At 43.0% G+C, this 19274-nt stretch overlaps 1 protein-coding gene across 4 annotated transcripts in view; it reads right to left on the reverse strand.

Annotated features, from left to right (window-relative positions):
- ABCA1 (ATP binding cassette subfamily A member 1) overlaps window positions 1-19274 on the reverse strand; it is a 325465-nt gene that overhangs the window by 116545 nt on the left and 189646 nt on the right. Inside the window, exon 1 of one of the 4 annotated variants that reach the window (XM_019816257.3) lies at window positions 16614-16760. The exons of 1 other annotated variant lie outside the window; for it this stretch is intronic. The gene's annotated coding sequence lies outside the window, so the exon portion shown is untranslated. Of the gene's footprint in view, window positions 1-16463; window positions 16761-19274 lie in introns of those variants that run through there. 2 more of the 4 variants (XM_019816256.3, XM_011288524.4) reach the window with 2 other exon arrangements.

Below are 19274 nucleotides of genomic sequence, written 5' to 3' on the forward strand. Positions count from 1 at the left end.
TGTTTTCCCTAGTACCTGGCATGCAATAAACAGTCAGGGAATGTTTGCTTAATTAATTGACTAAGAGATGGACAAGAGAAATAGGGTTTCAGAAGGTAAGGGTGGTGGCATTTCTGGGCCTGTGGTAAACTGATTTCTCAAGCTTGATTAACTGATTCCGGTAAATTGTCCCCAGAGAGGATAGCTCTATGTTCAGCAGGCTTCTACCACATGCTCCAAGGCCATAAAGGACTGTTGAGTTTTCCCAGGCGACTCCTGGGGCATCCGGGAAAATGTAATTAAATCTAGGTCTACTTCCCACAAACACTAGGTTTAGCTAAGGTCCGAGCGAGCCATACCAAGGTCAGTAGAGCCATGGAATCTGCTTTCTGCCAATCTCCATGTTCAAGTCCTACGTGCTCTCTCTCTCTCCGGGTCGCATCATCAGTCACTCAGGTGGACCACCACCCTTTGCCAACATTTAACATAGTTTCCACACCCTAACCTTCTTTTGTACAGTATGGACCTAGTGGAAGAGGCCTTTCAAACTTTTAACCACTTTCTTAAAGAAATTTTCACTTCTGGAGTGCCTGGGTGGTTCAGTTGATTAAGCGACCGACTCTTGGTTTTGGCTCAGGTCATGATCTCACAGTTCATGAGATGGAGCCCCATGTCAGCTTCACGCTGACAGTACAAAGCCTGCTTGGGATTCTCTCTCCCTGTCTCTCTACCTCTCCCCTGCTCACTCACTCTTTCAAAATAAATAAACTTAAAAAAAAAAGAAATTTTCACCTCAAATGCCACTAATATTAGAACATTATTCGTATCCAGAGAATATAGCAGACGGCTAAAGCATAGCCTTCTCAAATAAGCAAAGATGCTCAACATCATTAGTTGTACAGAAATGCAAATTAAGACCACAATGAAATACACATCTGCTAGAAGTAGTACAATTTTTAAAAATTTTAAAGTGCGAGCAAGTCTGTGGAACAACTGGAACTCTCATACACTGTCGGTGGGAATGTAAAATGGAACAGACGCTTTGTAAAACAGTTTGGCAATTTCTTGTAACGTTACACACAGACTTATGATATAGCCCAGCCATCTCATGCTAGGTATTTACCCCAAAGATAGGAGGGCATAATTTCGCACAAAGACCTGTGGGTGAACGCTTACAGAAGTCTTATAGGGAATAGCCAAAACTGAAAACAACCCAAATATCCATCAACTAACAGATAAATTAAAATGGAATACTACTAAGCAATAAAGAGCAAACAACTGATATGTACAACAGCATGGATGAATCTCAAACTCCTTACGCTAAGGGAATAAGCAAGACACAAGAAACTGCCTCTTTATGACTCCATTTATATGACATGCCGAAAAGGTGAAGCAATGAGGGCAAAAATCAGATCCGTGTTTGATCTGTGGAGGCTGGTGATGGGTGGAGGTTGAAAACAGATTGCAGAAGGAGCACTGAGTGATGGGAGATCTTCTGTATCCTGATTGTGGTCGTGGCTATATACATCTATCAAAACTCATCAAACTGTACACTTTAAAGGGGTAAATTAAAGCCAATTTGACAATAAATCATACTAAAGAAATTTAAAAATTTTAAGGGTAAATTAATTGTATGTAAATTATACATCAATAACCTGACCCAGCCCCCCCCCCAACAAATCATTTTCCTTCTATTATAATAGTTGACATACTCCACAAGTCCATTCATGCCTTGGAGGACCTGAGAGCCATACAGCGTAAAGTCTGATTGTTGTGTGATTCACTAGGGTGAATAGTGGATAAAATATTCGCTGCATATTCATTCAACAAACAAGGAAGCCTTAACTCTGCAAGGGTCCCCATTAGCACAACAAATATTTATTGAGTGCCTATTACATGCTGTTCTAGATCCTGGAGAGCCTGAAGTGAACAAAAGAGGCAAAATTCCTGCTCTTGTGGAACTTCTAGGAAGGAGGTGGAAAATAGAGAGCAGTAGGTTAAGGCAGTGGGAGGTAGGAGTAATGAAGAAAAATACAGCAGAGTAAGGGAACAGAAAGTATTGGGGGACGGGGTAACTCCTTTCTGAGTAAGCACCTTTAGGACAGTGAAATGACACTGGGCTGTGCCACTTGCAAAAGGGTCACCAAGTGACACCAAGAATGTCAGACTCAGTGATGCTGGCACAAGAATAAAACTACAGGTTTACAGGAAGCTTGGTGCAAAGAGGAAAATACACATACAGCCCCAGTCAGCACCCACCACGCTGCTCCTCCAGCCCCTTCTTCACCAAAACACTTGGCCCTTGTGCACTTCACATCAAGTTTCAAAGAGAGATGCGAAATACAAAGAAGAAAGGAGGAGACAGAGGAAGTCCTGCAAAAAAGACAAGGTAGGAAGGTTTATTTCCCACTTGGCAAAGCCGTAAGAAAAACAGGAACTACTTCCCGTGACTGCCTTGTACCCTTCTAAAGCATTAAATCTGCCTACGGAAGCGTAATAAGGGGGGAAAAAATGCACATGTTTGCACTGCTGCCAGGAACTCTCAGTCTCTGCAGTCACCAAAGGGTCGGTTGGTGTTTTTCCTTCTGGCAAGAACACTGGGGGCACGTGAGGCCAGGCCTGGAGAGCTGAACTTCCATCTAAGGTGCAGGTCGACCCCTCAGCCAGGGCATGTGCCAGACGAGGGCCGTCCCCAAGCAGGAACCACACCACCACCATTTCTCACTGCAGCAAAGTAGCTGGCCCCTCATAAGGCCATACTCCAGTCAACTGTCTTACTGACAGACAGAAAGTTTGATGCAGTTTTGGAGAACCGTTCCCTCTACACCCCTGTCCCGACCTTATAGAGAAGCTGAGGCCCTCAAAAAGCAAGTGGCTTGACCAGACTCACCCCCTAGAGTTAGAGCTGGCCCCCACATGTCTAAAGAAGTAACTTTTCCAACAACTGTTATACGTCCCTCCCCACTATCATCTTTCCGCTGCAATTCTGTTTGTTCTTCTGAACACACTTCTCTTATGAGTTCTATCCAAATATACCCAGAACGTGCAGTCAGCAACTAGTGTTCATTTCTCCCAGAGAGCAGTCTTAAGGACAGCTAGTTCTCCAAATTTTACATAGATAGATAGATAGATAGATAGATAGATAGATAGATAGATAGATAGATAAAGTGTACGTTCTACTTTGTTGACAAATGTCTACATGGTTACCAGAAGCGAGACAGAAGTTGAAATTTGTGACAACAGCTTGTCAGCATCTCTCCTGATAAAACGTTATCTAGACATCTCACATCGATAAACAGCTAGCCAGTAACATACAAAGCAGCAGGTAGATCTAAAGCAGGATTGAACCCTACCACATATGAATTGAAAATGAGTTGGCACTAGAGCTCAATTGATTGCATATTCATGAGATGTTGATACAAAAGCAAGACCCACCTACGCATCTGGTCTCCAAAGAGATGTGGAGGGTCCTGTAAAATTAGGGTATGAAACCCATGAGCCCAACAGAGCACGCTTGCTTTGGAAAAGGTCTGTTCTTTCATTGCATCTCTGAGCATATGTCTCTGGATCAGAAGCCCCATTCAGGGAAAAGGCTAATGAGATTACTGATAGTCAGAAAACCAGGCTGCGTGCAACAGGCTCACCGAAACCAGGACTGAAAACAGGACGTAGCTGCTGAGGTGGGAGGAAGGGATTTGGACTGTGACTTCTCCCCTGCTGACCCTGGGGAGCTGTATTAGCCCGGGGTTCATTTGACTGTCTGAGTTTCACTTCTCTGGCCTCCAGGTGCCCCCGAGCTCTCTATCCTTAAGGCCATCCTTGCTAACCCTAAATTCCACCCCCTCACATTTCCCAACCATCCTATAGACTCCCAAATTTAGTTAAACTGCCGTTAGCTGCCATTAGGCCCCTAGAGGCCTGCAGAAAGGCCATGGTCTGCTATTCAGCAACCCCTGAGATTGTGTTCCTACTTAAATGGTAATATTTTAATACTCAAATTTGAGGACAAAAAGATGTAAGAAATCCTCCAAGGTAAAAAGTCAAGGGTATAAGGAAGCAATTCTATCATTATAGAAGATTTCTATCATCCTAGAAGAGGCTCTATCACATACCCATTTTTAAAATATATATCCAATGAATTTCATCAATTCCAGCAATCTGTTGACTCTTGGACACTTTTTTTTTTAAGTGCCAAATGTATCATACTTACTTATTATTAACAATTAGTTTATAGAGGAATACAGATTCAATTTCCTGGACAAAAGTATTTGCTAATAGCTAATTTTCAAAATGAAGGCTATGAAATGAACACATACAAACTGAAAGAAGAGACACATGAATACCATCAAATCTGTAACTGGCCCTGGAGAAGCATTATCCTTCCTGCTGTCAACAATTCTATTTTAAAGGAGACTCACAAGGTTTAAATCTATTTCTATCATATTTGAACAGCCAAAGATACGTTTCATCACTCTCAACATTGCAGTTGCTACCAGCTAATACAGTCTCAGGACTTCTAAAACTGCTAAGAGCGATGGTTTTCAAAAGCAAATCTGTCCCGTACCCAAGTTCTTGTTTCATTGTTATTGAATTATGGAGAAGTTCTAACAAAATATTAGAGATAGCCCATCTCCCCCTGCTGATTTCCATTAAACAAACACAGGGCAACCTTCAAAGGAGGATTTCGGCAAACAATACAACTATTTGCTTTTTCTCTGGTAGGAGTACCTAGCATATAGGAAAAAGAAGTTTCCTGTTGAAAAGAAATCAATCTGTCAACATTATTTATCATAGAAAAAAAAATTTTTTTCAACTACCATTATAATACCAAAATAAGAAGGGCCTGGAAGGAAGGAGCTATTGAAGTCAGAAACACCCTGAGCTATACAGAAACACAAGCAAGTCTCCATGAGCAATCAATCATTTATTTGCAGAAAAATTTGACTACCGTGTTCCCTGTTGTTGCAGGAGGGTTTCCCAAGAGAATGTTAGGATAAAAGTCTAGTGACTGTATCAGCAAAAACCATTTTGTTTGGCTCCCATCTCTGAAGGGTCAACATCTTCAGATGTCCAACCTTCTCCTAGCATAAAGGGTTTATTTTTATAAAAGTGCTCAAAGGACTTGGGGACAAACCCAAATCCTTTCACCGCCTTCCCCTTCCCTTGGGCTTATGCTACTGTATGGCAAACTCTTCCTAAACATCCTTAACTCTTATTTTTTTAATTAACTGGCCCAGTAGAAAGCAGGGAGGTTTTGGAGTCAGAGAAAACTGGTTTGGAAGCCTGACTCTGCTCCTCACCAGCACTGGGACCCTAGGGACTCTGAGCCCATGTATCCTCTCCAGAAAATAGAACTAATAATGTATACAAACATTAAGTCAGTTCCTGGAACAAAGTAAGTGTCCAGTAAATGGTAGCTATTATAATGATTAGTGCTGCTGACTTCACAGGGTGAAGCATTCATCATGGGTGGGGCATAAAGTGGGTAATTTATTAATGGAATCTCTCTTCTCTCTTCTTTGTCCACAGAAGGTACTACTTCCCCAAAGGCCTTTCCAGAATGAACTGGAGCTCTCCCCAGTGCCCAGCTCAGTGGAAGATGTTAAAGGGGTGACCCTGATACCCTGGTGCCACTTCTGGAATTGTTTTACCACGAAATCCTCTTTTGGGAGCCCCCAACACTCACTCACACTATTCTCTCCATGCTCTGGGCAGGCAACTCCTATTCCCTATGCAAGCACACTGCTCCCTTCCTCCAAGTCTTCAGCACCTGGCTCAGTTTCCCTCTCCACCGTGACGTCTCCTCCAGCCTCTATATCAACTACCTGTTTGCTACCTGGGCCTTACACTTCATCTTTTCAGGCTCTCCCTACAATCCTCTCCAGGCTACTGACTGATCAGGTGGTCCCCGCTAAACTGTAAGCTACGTGCAGCAAGCTACTGTGTCTCAACATCTTATTCTCTGCCATATTGAGCCCAGTGCCCAGGAAGACTCTATGCTCTGTAACGTTCGTGGAATGAAGGCTTCTGAAGTCAGACTTCAGGAATGAGAGAAAATAGTTAAAGCAGGCTCACTACAGTAACAAATCAGAAGTTTCGTTGAAAGTAGAAGTTCAGATAGCCCAGAAGCATGACAAAATGTCCAGCTGTGCTCAAAGAAACTCAAGTTCAAGCGCATTTAATTTGGTTGTCCTCAAAGCTGCCCTAATTCGCTGGGAAGGACATTCATTTTCATTGGCTTCATGTGGGCAAAGGAGAATGGGTAATTTGCCAGACATAGGCTCTAGAACCCCTGTAAGCATGCCAGCTACAAGAATACCTCCCCTAGGGGCTCAACCCTAAATATAAGACTGCCAGCATTGGTCAAGACTCTTGAACTCTAAACACATAGGCTCAAGTCAAAAACTCACTCAATGAAGCAAAGCAATACCTGAATAAAATTTTTCCACCACAATACTCTATTCCCTCTACATTTGCCAAAACGAGTTATCTAACCCCAGGCTCTTGTCCCATTCTAGCTCACTGAGTATGTGACCAAACCCCAGCAATATTTATCCAGAACACCTTCTTTCACCAGCCAGCTCTTGAGGCAGTGCAGACTTCTGTCACATGTCTGAGATGCTTCTGTTTGTACGGCCCAGCCAGGACCAGGTAACTAAGTAAGTGAAAATTTAGTCGGGCTTCCAGGACCGGCACAGAGATCCAGGGTCTGAGCTCCGCCCCCAACTTTACACCTGGAACTCCTCTATAACAACCAAAAGAAACCATGTTGCTGCCTGGGTTGCTTAATTAAAAGAAGAAAGAGGAATAAGATCACAAGTTTAAATCCATACACTTGTGATTCTGAAAAGCAAAAACTGAAGGATGTTGGCCTTTTTTTTAAACACTGGCAACATGAACTCCATTTTTTGAGGTTTGGGAGGATCTTCTCAGAGGAAACAGATCTCTACTATTCCGATTATTATTATGATTCTAAGTATTCCTGCTAGAAAGCGCTGTCATTAAGATTTTCACAAATCCAACATTTTATATGCCAGATTAAAAAGTGTTCAAGGAAAAGAAACTAAACTATTGGGTGCAACTCCTACTAGCCTTCTTTTTTTAACAGTGGTTTTACAGTGCCATTTAAGTATCTGCACAATCCAATCTCCCAGCCAGCCATGTGCTAAATATCTACATCAGGTAAGCACCAGAGTCCCCAACTTGGTGCTCTGCCTAAGGACAGAGTGCCTTGCTGGTCTCTGCAGCCACCAGGGGCACATGCACTCCTCTTAATGGAGGCCATTGGAACCAACTGTCAGACAACCCTCCCTTTGCTCTGGGGAAGAGAAAGGCACGCTGTGATCATGTGAAATGTGACCAGGTTTGGAAACTGGAAAATGGCACTGATGCCACTAAATTTGCAAATCCTGCAACAGAACAGACAACTGAATTAACATAACTTGACCAAAGGCTTTCTTTTTTCTTGAACCCAAGGTCCTTACTACAATGAACACAATCACTAAAGTTAAAAAACAAAACAAAACAAAACACCACTCTGCCCTGAATCACAATTAATCTTAACGGGCCAAAATTAGCACAGGGTTTTGTACTTTTGCATAAAGGAAACAGACTCCAGTTAAGACTCGACCTTCAGGACTGCTGTGGGGATTTCCTTCCTATTCAAACCTACAACCAAGGAGCAATTCTAATTGGAGAGAGAGAAAATACAGTTAAAAAACTCCTTAAGATTCAAATTGGACCAACAGACAATAAATAAATGAGGCCAGTCTGATTTTCAAAGATTCAGTGTCCATTTTAAGCTGAAAAGGACAGACTTGTATAGACACAATTTTTTTCTCTCCTAAAAGGACATTGTAAATATTACCCAAAATTCTGGTATAGTAGCAAAAAGTCTGGATTAAAACACGAGGGGCCAAGATTTTAATTTCCAGGTAATGACCCCTGTGGGGTAAATCCACTATATCACTTTAAGCCACAGAACAGAAAACAAGTCTTGATGATAAAGAGGCTGGAGTAGAAGATCTGAATCTAGGAAAACTGCTTGGAACTTGGGTATCAGACTTGAGCTTGAACCCCCCCGTGCTGGTTGCCATCGTGCCATTAGCAAAACGTGTGAACCATGAACGACTTATTTAACCACTCTCTGCATCAGGTATACAGAGACATCTCTGCATGATGGGACATACATCAATATTTCCCCAAACGTGGGAATTCATCACAAGGTGAATTTAAGTACCACTTAAATTCCACTTAGACAATTCTAGATGGACAGATGCAGTATGAAAAACTGAATCACACAATGAGAAAAATTCATTCAACACTTTTTTGGCCTTTATAAAAATTTTACTACATTAAAGAGAAAGTTTGTTTGGCCTGCTCTTCAACACTTCTTTAATATTGGCTAATACCCCCTTTTAACCAAGTGACAACAAGTCTCTGAGTCCACCAGCACCTTTGGAAAGCAAGTTTATTTCACAGACAGACTATTTAGAAAAACGATTTTTTTTTTTAACATTTATTTATTTTTGAGAGAGAGAGCATGAGCTGGGAAGGAGCAAAGACAGGGCGACACAGAATCCGAAGCAGGCTCCAGGCTCCAAGCTGTCAGCACAGAGCCCGATGAGGGGCTGGAACTCGTGAACCGCAAGATCATGACCTGAGCCGAAGTCAGACGCTCAACTGACTGAGCCACTCAGGCACCCCAAAAAATGACTTGTTTTCACTCTATTTTGTACATACACTCACAAAAATGTGAGTCAATGTAAATAACCTGAATGACTTATGTGCTGCCTATCGAAGATAGGGTGATGGTGACAATTACAAGAGGTGACACGGAGGAAGGCCTAACCCTCATCGTGCTCTCATCTACCCGTGGTCATTGGGTAAAATTTCAGTCAGTGAGGAATATGAGTAGAGGATGCATTGCAAACAAAAGTAACCAGAGAGGATGAATGTGAGATACCACAACAATGAGGAGCAGGAAGGGGCTCCTAAAATCGAAGGAAATTCAGTTAATAAATAGTTATTAAGCCATACTATGTGCTAATAATCACTGGCGAAAAAACAAATCTAGTTCCTTCAAGTATGCCTCTTATAATCTAGGATAAAAGCTGTCAAGATAGGTCAGCCTTATTTCAAAGAGCCTTGAATGCCAAGCTAATGATCATCATGGCAGCAGACCCTCCAAGTCTTCTGACATGTATTTAGCCGCTAGTACTTTACGTGGTATTTGAAAAAATATTTGCCAAAGAAATGAATCTCAGTTTAATGGTATTTTTTTGTACATTAACACATTTAATTTTTTTATATTAACACATTTTTCTAATAGTTTATCTTCCTCTTCCCTCTCTCTCCTGGTACCAGAGATCACACCTCACCCCAGTTAAGATCAACGGACACCTCCACCTCCAAGCCCTGCCCCTGGGAGCAGAGAAGGATCCTCAGGTCAATCTAAACTCATTACTCTGGGTCTTTACTGTCTCTCTGCCTTTCCAAGGAAGGCTGTTGCTTCCATCAGTGTTGCCTTTATGTCAAACTCGGGTCATCTAAACACCAGATGCAATTGATTTCAAACTGCCACCCCCTTGGGGATTTGCTTCTTCAAGAAAACAAGCTTGGTATGACCCTTGACAAAAGGAATTATTCCCAACCTGGCATCTTACAGGAATTTTGCAAAGCAAGTGTAAATAGGGATATGAAACCCACACAACTTCACAGTGTCTTTCCTCCTCTCATGCACCCCCCCTTCCCATCCTGAAACCCCTTGCTCCTTTTCTGCCCTCCTTCTTCCTTCTGGTCCCAATCTGTTGTGATCTCTGAGATAACAAATTCAGGACAATGCCTCAGAAAGCCCTGTCTTGCCCACCTACCCCCAGTGAGAGTCTTCCAAGATATTTAGGAATATCCTTATAAGGTTAGTCCAGTTCTTATCCTAGGATGGGCAGTGGTGCTCCTTTCACATAATGGCTTAACAGGACTGCAGGATAAGTGTCAGAAGCAAAACCTATACCCACAATGGAGAGATGTCCAGGATAGACCGTCCAAATGAGTATTTTATTTCAGAGAGATTCTCCAAATGGTGAGTTGGAGATGGGAACAACGTCTCACTAAATCATGTTTGCTCTACTGAAGTTTATTGAGATGAACCAACTCCCCCTTCCTTTGCATTTCAGATGAGAATGCCTTTTTGGTTCTATGATTCACGTCTTCCTCCATTAAGGCAGATAAGTAGACAATTTCCACAGCTTTCTTGCCTCTGCCTTCCTCTCCTATCACCTTCACCGTGCCACCTTCACTCTCATCGGGAATACTCTTAGGCACCCCCTGGGTGTCTCCTCTCTAGTCTTGAAACCACATAATCTGTGAAACTAATGCTGAAGATTTCCCAGAGGATATTATCTCTAAGCAGCTCCAATCAAAGAATCACCCTGTTCCTAAATACACACCTAGAGCTGGAGGATGTAAACACATGAAGGGCTCTTTAAAAGTCATGCACTTCCTCCTCTTTCATTTTGTAAAGCAGGGACCTAAATCTTGGAAAAGTAAAATGACTTGCCCAAAGTCATTATATTTTTTACATATAATTTCAGAAATTCACTAAAGAGCCATGATTTCTGAAATTATATGTAAACAATATAATTCTATGCAAAATTACATGTAATTACACATAAAACTTGGAGTGTACATGTCTATGTATATTTTTTCTGAAGAGAGAATCCATTGATTTCATCATATACTCGAGATTATTAAAAATCCTCTCCCCATAGGGGCATGTGGGTGGCTCAAGTCAGTTAAGCCTCTGGCTTGGGCTCCAGTCAAGATCTTGCAGGTTCATGAGTTTGAGCCCCATGTCAGGCTCTGTGCTGACAGCTCAGAGCCTGCAGCCTGCTTCAGATTCTGTGTCTCCTTCTTTCTCTACCCCTCCCCCACTCGTGCTCTGCCTCTGTCTCTCAAAAATAAATAAAAACATTTTTTCAATTTTAAATAAACAAACATTTAAAAAATCCTCTCCCAATAAATGATGACCTCTGATATTGGTTATGCATATAAAATTCTTTCTGGGAACTGTCCCATACTAAATACCAGTTATCATAAAACATCTGGACTTCAAGACTAGCCAGATAAAATGTTTTGGCTTCCAAATGCTTCTTGGAAGTTGAATTTGGCATAGAAAATGCTGGAGAGTTTTAAACAAATACACACACACACACACACACAGAATGAATAAAAGAACAGATCCTATGCATACAAGGTTGTTTTGGTTTTTTAAAAAGTATTTAAATTCTATATTACTTAGTGAATTATCTCATTCTTATTTTAAAAAATTAATTAATGTGCAAATCAAAGTGCTTTAAAGTGAAAGGTCATAGATGATAACATTTTCTCAAATCACAGCTGCCTCAAAAAGAAATGAAATTGATTGGGCCCCTGACTGGCTCAGTCAGTTAAGTGTCCTATTCTTGATCTCTGCTCAGGTCATGATCTCATGGTTCTTGGGATTGCTTGGGATTCTGTCTCTCCCTCTCTCTGCCCCTCCCCCACTCTCTCTCACTTTTCTCAAAACAAACTTTAAAAAAATGAAATGAATGGAATCACAATTGTTTGTTCTACAAAAAGTGAGCTGACCTAAATTGAGTAAAAATGTCTCAATCTTTATCACAAACCTAACTACAAAAACTTCACATATATTTCTATTTCTAAGGCTTTTCTGTGATTATCCCATCATTATAATTTGTTTTTTAGACTATAGCAAACAAAAATTAGTTTCCCATTCTCTTTGATTCGTTCAAGTCAGCTTTTATTGAACCCCTTTCATATCAAAGGGGTTGAATTAAGGACTGGGAGAATGAATCAAAGACCTCCTTGAGGAGAACCGTACACTCAAGAGGAATACAAATACATGTTAACTAAAACCAAAAAAACAATTAAATACATGACATGAATAGTGCAGTAATCTAATCTTACGGAAGTAAAAAAGAAGGGGATAATTGTCACTCAGTGTTAGCAGGGAGGAGTGAATCCAAGAGTTCATGAGAGGGATGGCATTCCAATCAGGTCTGAAATTGAGCTTTCAAAATGTAAAAAGACAGGATTTCAAACTTTATTTTGTTCCAGGAACTACATGTGATGCACCTGCCATTCACTGTTCCCATAAATGCTCTTTGCCTTAATATAGTTTATTATCTTAACGGAATGCAAAGTAACGGAAAGCTCTATCCGAAGACAATTTTACACATGAGCTTTTCATTCTGTGGTTTAAAACATTTCTAAATGTACCTCTCTAACAACATCTATGCTGGTTATCTACCAGGGAACTATTTTTAGGTAAAAATATCCAAATGAAAAGGAATCACTCTTTGTCGTTTGCTAGTATTTCTTTTGTCAAAACTTGGATATCCTGACAAAGTCCTGATTCTGATATTGGCAAATTCATGGAAACTAAACTGCCCGGGGTTACAACCTCAGCTTCACTACTTACAAACTCTGTGATCAGGCTCCTTAACCTGTCTATATCTCAGTCTCCCCATCTGTAAAATAAAGATAATAATAGTATCCACAACCTGTGCTTCTCATGAGAACAAACTGAAACATCATGCAAAATGCTTAAAACAACATCCAGGACAACATCCAGGATGCAGTAAATGAACAATAAGTGAAACTTCTTCTAACTAAGTAGAAATGTTTTCTAAGAACTGATTTCTAATTTGCTGTAATAATAGGAAAACCAGTTTCCCATCCTATTTCACTTTCATAAAGCCGACTTTGAAACTGTATTTACTTTCTGAGAAGGATGCCATACGAAACGGCTAAATCTGATTCCTAGACAGTAATGGCAGGAACAGAGAAATAGCTTATTTCAAATAGGTCCACAACATAATTAAGGATAGTACAAGCAGAAATTGTATTGTTTTATAACCAACAGAAAAAAAAAATTCACCAAAGTTAAGACTGACGGCTAAATTAACACTTCTCTTGCCTTTGTCTTTTTGTTCCTTATACTTTTACAGCCAAACACTCTGCCATTCCATTTTAGATGTATTACACAGGAAAACATTTTGACATCGTAGACCTACTCACAAATATCTGACTGAAGCAATAGTAAAATTTTCATTTTAAAACCAAGAAAAGAATTAATGTTATTGTCTGTTCTTTCCACGGTGTTGCAATCCCTATGCAACCAAGATCCTAAGCTGAGAATTTGGCTGGCCCACTCACAGCAACAAGGGAAATATGATACAGGCTGCAGATTCTGATAAGGGCTATAGCAGATGAATGTACCATAAATACAGTGAGCATTCTCAGAGAGTCCTCTGCTTACAGCAGCTGAAATTGTACCACCTCAAAGCTTAGTGTGGGATCTAAAGTACTCTGGGGTTCACTGGCTGGGTTCAAATCTTAGTCTTGCCACTTGCAAGATGTGTGGCCAGGGACAGACAAGGTAGTTCACCCTTCAGTTTCTTAATCTGCAAAACAGGGATGATAAATAGGTTTGTTGCAGAGATTCAATTAGTATTTGAAAAGCATTTGGAAGAGTGCTTGGCACATGGTGCTATTTAATAAGCACCTATGAAATAAACATTACAATAACTCTGGCATTTACGATGATTCCCACATGCAGATATGAAGAGGGTCTCAGTTTTTCATGTAGACCCTCTCCCAGAATAGTTAAATAAAACAAATTTTCAGAAAGATCATTTAAACTTTGATGCTGGAATAATGGCCATATAGAGCATTTTACTTGCATTATTTCTTTGACATCCAGACAGTAAATAAAAATGCATTTGGATTTGAGAGTATTTTAGAAACAAAAAACCACGTCTCTGGTAATTTCTAGATATCCAAAACGTTCACAATTAAAGAGTCTACAGTAATGTCCGCTTAATTACTTTAGGAGCTAAAAATTGAAGTAGCAAAGATATTAACAATTTGCAATCACTATGAACATAGCATAAGTAACTTGGTTCATGGGAGGATAGATCCCTAAAAACTTTTTTTTGGATGGAAAAATATTCCAACTTCTCCCCATATAAGGTAAATATCTACAGAAGGTAATTAAAAACAAAAACAGAAAACAAAAAACTGTGTTGCTGAGTTTCATTCATTTTTAATAATGTAAGCACTGAGACTTCCTACAGCGGAAGTTGAAAACAGCCAAGTCCTAATTATCCTTTTTCAATCCTAGACTGACCATTATCTCATATGAACTGTAAATATGCCCTAAGTCAAAGATGTGTCCATCAGAGGCCTCTATTTCAATGTAAACTGAAATATTTATGACTTGAGATCTCAAATGCTCAGGAGGAGGGCAGACACACATTACACAGGTGTCACCTCCAAAATCAAGATATGTCGTTCTAGAACATGAGGCTTGTCCTTGCAAGGGAATTACTCTTACTAGAATAGCAATTCTTTGTCTCTTAAATGGACTGTGGTACTCATTAAGCGTGGTCACTCTGATCCTACTGCTTTCTTTCAAGTAGATACCAATTTGCTCTGCGTGACCAACAGTTTTTTTTTAAACTCTCTATCATGAATTATTTGCTTTATAGGAGCAGTTAGGGAAGAGGCTGACAATGGAAACTTTGTACTAATAAATTATTATACTATCTGAAGAGGTTCTACCCCAGAACATTCTCCATTGCTTTCACACTTTCTTTGATTTGGGAGAAGTGTCTTCAGGGCATGATTCAAACAACAGAAAGCCTTCATTATTTTTGTGGTAAGTATGAGAAAAATGGGCTGAAATAAAAGGGGAGATGAGAAATGAGGGACTGTCTGAAAAGCTCTGTCTAAAAAGAAGATCAAAACTTAGGTTTGGGTCCCAAATCATTGTTAAAACAACCAGTAAAACTGCTTTTGAACTTGGAAATTTTGGTAAGGTGTCCTTTGGGGGAGACGGGGAGGGAGACTGGGCCTTAAAAAGTGACTTGCTGATTTTCATCACCAAGTAACTTTTAAAATATCAAATTTGTCCTCTTTTATTTGTCCTCTTTTATGTAAATGTATATACCACCCATTCACTTTGTGAGGTGTCACTAAATAATACTCGGATTTTAAAAGCTGACGGTATCAATGCTGCAAAAGACAAGAGCCAATTACTTCCAGTGCCAGACGCTTCTCTCTCTCTCCTCTCTCTCTCTCTCTCTCTCTCTCTCTCTCCCTCACACATACACACACACACACACACACACACACACACACACACACACACACCTTGTTTATTTCCTTCTATAAGATAAATGCTGAAAAAGAGACACCTACACACAACCATGAAACCGACCCACGCCAAGAACCTTCTCCGGTAACAAAGGTCTGGGAATCGGGAAACATTCTGATAAAAAAACAACCAGACGGCCTTTTCGCCTGCTCTCCCGGGATTCCTCCCAGTCTGCAACCACCCGTCTTCACCGGATCTTAGTCGGAACCGGCAAACCATAACGCTTTGTGAAGCCCGAGCCCCCTCCCGCCAAAGGGTTGATTCCCAGGCCAGTCGGCCAGGAGGCGCTGCACCATTGCCCCCAGGCCACGGGCGGCCCAAGCGCAGCCCACCCTCCCCCACCGCGGAGCCCAGCCCCGCGGCGGAGCATGGAGTTCTGCACCGCCCTCCGGGGTTACTCCCGGTCATTCCGCGGCACCATCTCGCCCCAGCTTCCCCATCCGTGCCCTGCCTGAGGCAGCCCCGAGAGACTAAACTGCAGGGAGAAGGATGGGGGTGGGGAGAATGGGCACATCACCTCCAGGTTTCCTCCGGCTCTTCTTCTAAGTCTTTCGAGTTTAAAAAAACAAAACAAAACCGCGTCCCCCCCCGCTGCGCCAGGCACACCAGCTGGGGTGCGCAAACGAAGGCCAGAAGCAGGACCCCCGGGGTCAAACAAAGCCTCCGAGGCCTCGAGTTGATCAGTAGCGCTACAGACCCCGTTTGGGACACCACCCAGCCGAGTTCTTGGGGAACAAGAACGCGCCGCTCCAGTCCGGGGGCGCACGGGGCGGATCCCCAGATCAGAGCCCAACTCAGACCAGCTCCTTCAAGAACGGAGCGGGGACTCAGTGCTGCCATTTGTCCCGGTGGGCGCCGGCCGACCCACAAACGGAGGTTTCCAGCCGGCTCAGGCTCTTCAGAACAAAGAGAAGCGCTGGGTGCTGAGACTACTCTCCAACCCCCGCTCCCTCCGCCCCGGCAGCGGCGCCCCCGGCCCAACCAGAACCCTCCATCCCACTGCGCCCGCGGTACTGCGCCCGGGTCTCCACGCCCGGAGATGATTCCCCCGGCTCCACCGCCGGGCGAACCCCGTGCGCAGTAGCGCCGCGTCTTCGGGTCGCCAGAGCTTGTCCTAGGACGTCCTCTCCATTTACGCCGCCCCCGCTCCATTTGGGTTGCAAGAAGTGGGGGTTCAGACTGGTCCCCGAAACTCAGCGCCTCCCAGAGCCTCTTCCGCCCCGAAACAAAACAATAACGCCCAGGTCACTAGAGAACCTCTTACCTGTTTTCCACTTTTGTGTGTGCGTCTTTTCCCCCACCCCTTGAAAAACCCTTCCGGAGAAGGGAAAAGGGGGAAAAAAGAGGAGCAAAGCGCCCCGAAAAATTGGTTCTGGCAGCGCCGGTCCAGCGGCGCCCCCCCTGCCCTGCCCACCTGCGCCCGAGGAGAGAGGTGTCCGCTGGGCTCGGCGGATCCCGGCGCCACTCACTCTCCCTCGGAATTACCGGGGTTTTGCCGCGACTAGTTCCTTTTATAGATTCGGCTGCGCTGAGCGCCAGGGTTACTATCGGTCAAAGCCTGTTCTCTCCCTCCTTCCCCGCCCCCTTCCCCGGCCTCTGTTTATGTAGTTCAGTCACTCAGCAGAAAGCACGTGGAGCCGCGCCCCGCCCCTTAAACGGGCGACGTCCTGCGGCTCTCTGCATGCCTGGGGGCCGAGGGCGGGAGGTGGGAGTTGCTGCGGGCCTAGCAGGTCCTGGGTGAGCGCCCCCTGCCCCGTCCGGGCCTGCCAGCCTAGGACGAGAAGGAACCCTGGGGCCTGCGGCTGAGCCAGAGATGGTCTCTTCCACGTTCCCAGCGGCAAATAGCACTAGTGAAAATCGCTTCCTCTAAACTCCTGCTTTCAGCACTTTTTTCCCTTTGTTACTTTACCCAGTCAGAGGGATTGGGGGCTGCAACCCCTCAGAACAGCATCCCCTAGCCTTTCCTTTCAAATGCCAGGGGTGTGGGAGAAGATGGACAGTCCTCTGGCTAATTAGCAGTTTTTGTTTTCCACCACAAACCCTGACTTTGGTATTCAATAGGCGACTTATTTATTGCCTTTGGGATTCCCCCGCCTGTGCCTCCCAGGTCCTGGGAGGGCCAATGAAAGCCTATTGCTCCTTCTTTTCGCAAACTGGGGGAGGTGGGAAGCCACAAAAAAAAAAAAAAAAAAAAAAAGAACCAGTCCCCTTTTTATTTTCATTATAATAGTCAGAGTCCCAGTGATAAATACATGGGACTTGTATTTTGGTTTCTACAGATTTGCAAAGTGCAGCCAGAGAATCGCAGTTGTGTGAAATTATATAACCATTCCAGTTCAACTTCCTCCTCTGGCTTCTGCTTTGACAATCAGAAGCAAGACCACCCATAACATTTGGGGGACAGAGGCAAAAGTACAAATGGAGGTCCACATACTTTGTGTACATATTTGAGTCATAATTGAACCCAACAAACTACAAAATAAAGGTCTCCTACCTGGAAGCAACCTGGAAGGGTAGGTTCACATTCAAACTCCTCAGTTTGATCTGAGTTTTGTCAAGAATGTGGTAGAGTGGGACAGGGGACCCCCAAACCCTTTTTCTCTCTTCCCCACCCCCAACTCTATCATATTCCAGAGGAACCTTCAGTGTGTGCATGTGGACCTCAGCTGCACATGCCCTCTCCACACTATACCACACTATGCTACAGTCAGGCCACAACTTGGGCAGGTACACGCATCAGTGGTTCTGTCAACACTAGGAACAGATCCAGTGAGGAGGCCCACGCAGGCCCTGGACATGCACTTAGGGGCCCTATGGCAAGGAATTCTTGGGTCCCAGGTATTTATAATTCCAGTGGCATGGACACCTTGACCCTGTGGACTGCTCACCCTTTAGGAAGGGTTGAAGTTTGAGAAGGGCCAGAACCACACCTTCTGAAGCCCAGGGCCCAGGAGCATCTTGCCTTAGTTCAAGGGATAACCCTGGCTAAGAGACTAGGTTCTGGGTCAAATTTGGCTTGAGCACATGATGTGCAACTTTCTGACTCCATTTCTTCATCTGTAAAATAAAGACAATATGTATGCTCTCTCTGCCTCACAGGGGTTTTCTGAAAGTGAATTTTGTTCATTTGACTCCCTTGAAAGAATGGCACTCTAAACAAAGAGGGTATTATTAGCTGACTATTAATGTCATTTTCAGATACCAGCCATGGCCTGTTAGGTTTTTCCCATGCCAAACTTGTAAAACTCCAGGTCGCACAAAGAGTTAAAAGTAATCTCTCTGACCCTCTAGATATAAAGGAAAGCTCCTGGAGGAGGTGATGCCATTCCAACTATGATCAGGGGAGTGGTTAGGTCTCCCTGACTGCCCATTTCCTGCCTCACCCCCCACCCTCCACCCACTTACCACTGTGCTTAAAATCCCACCACCAAAATCATTGTTTTTTGGAATTTTGAAGGCTAGGGTTCCCAAAAGAATCCCTATTAAAGTAATACTTTAGATTGTTCTACTGGGGTATGAATGACAATAAATCCCACACAAGACAAAGATAGGATGCTGGAGAAAGGAGATGAGACCAAGAAGAAGAAAAGCCTCAGAGAGAAGACAGTCATCGATTTTAAATTAAATACATCAGTCTATGGCTCCAACACCAAACGTGATCATTTTTAACTAAGAACAACTTGTGGAGTCAAGACTCTGCTCACCCCTGCAATGAATACATGAATGCACTGTAACGGTTGAAGCATGTTTATTAGTCTTGTTGATTTCTACCAATAAAAGATCCCGAGCCCCAAAGAGGCTAAATGATTTAGCCAGATGACACAAGAATGTAGGTCTGCTGACATCAAGCCCATACTTTACAAGTGTCATAGGTTCATATGACAAAAAATATTGAATTCCAAAAGTGAGAGTATAAAAGAATGTGTCCCTTGACAAAGTCTGCAAATGTGAATCCTCTCCCTTGAATATTGTGGGTTGATTTGTTCCTCAGAATGCTTCAGGGAGCTTTTCTCCAACTCTTCTGATTCCTGCTAACACCAACATCAAAACTCAAGTCCCCACCTGAGGTGACTCT

This window comes from Felis catus, chromosome D4, assembly GCF_018350175.1.
Source record: "Felis catus isolate Fca126 chromosome D4, F.catus_Fca126_mat1.0, whole genome shotgun sequence".
Classification (NCBI taxonomy): domain Eukaryota; kingdom Metazoa; phylum Chordata; class Mammalia; order Carnivora; family Felidae; genus Felis; species Felis catus.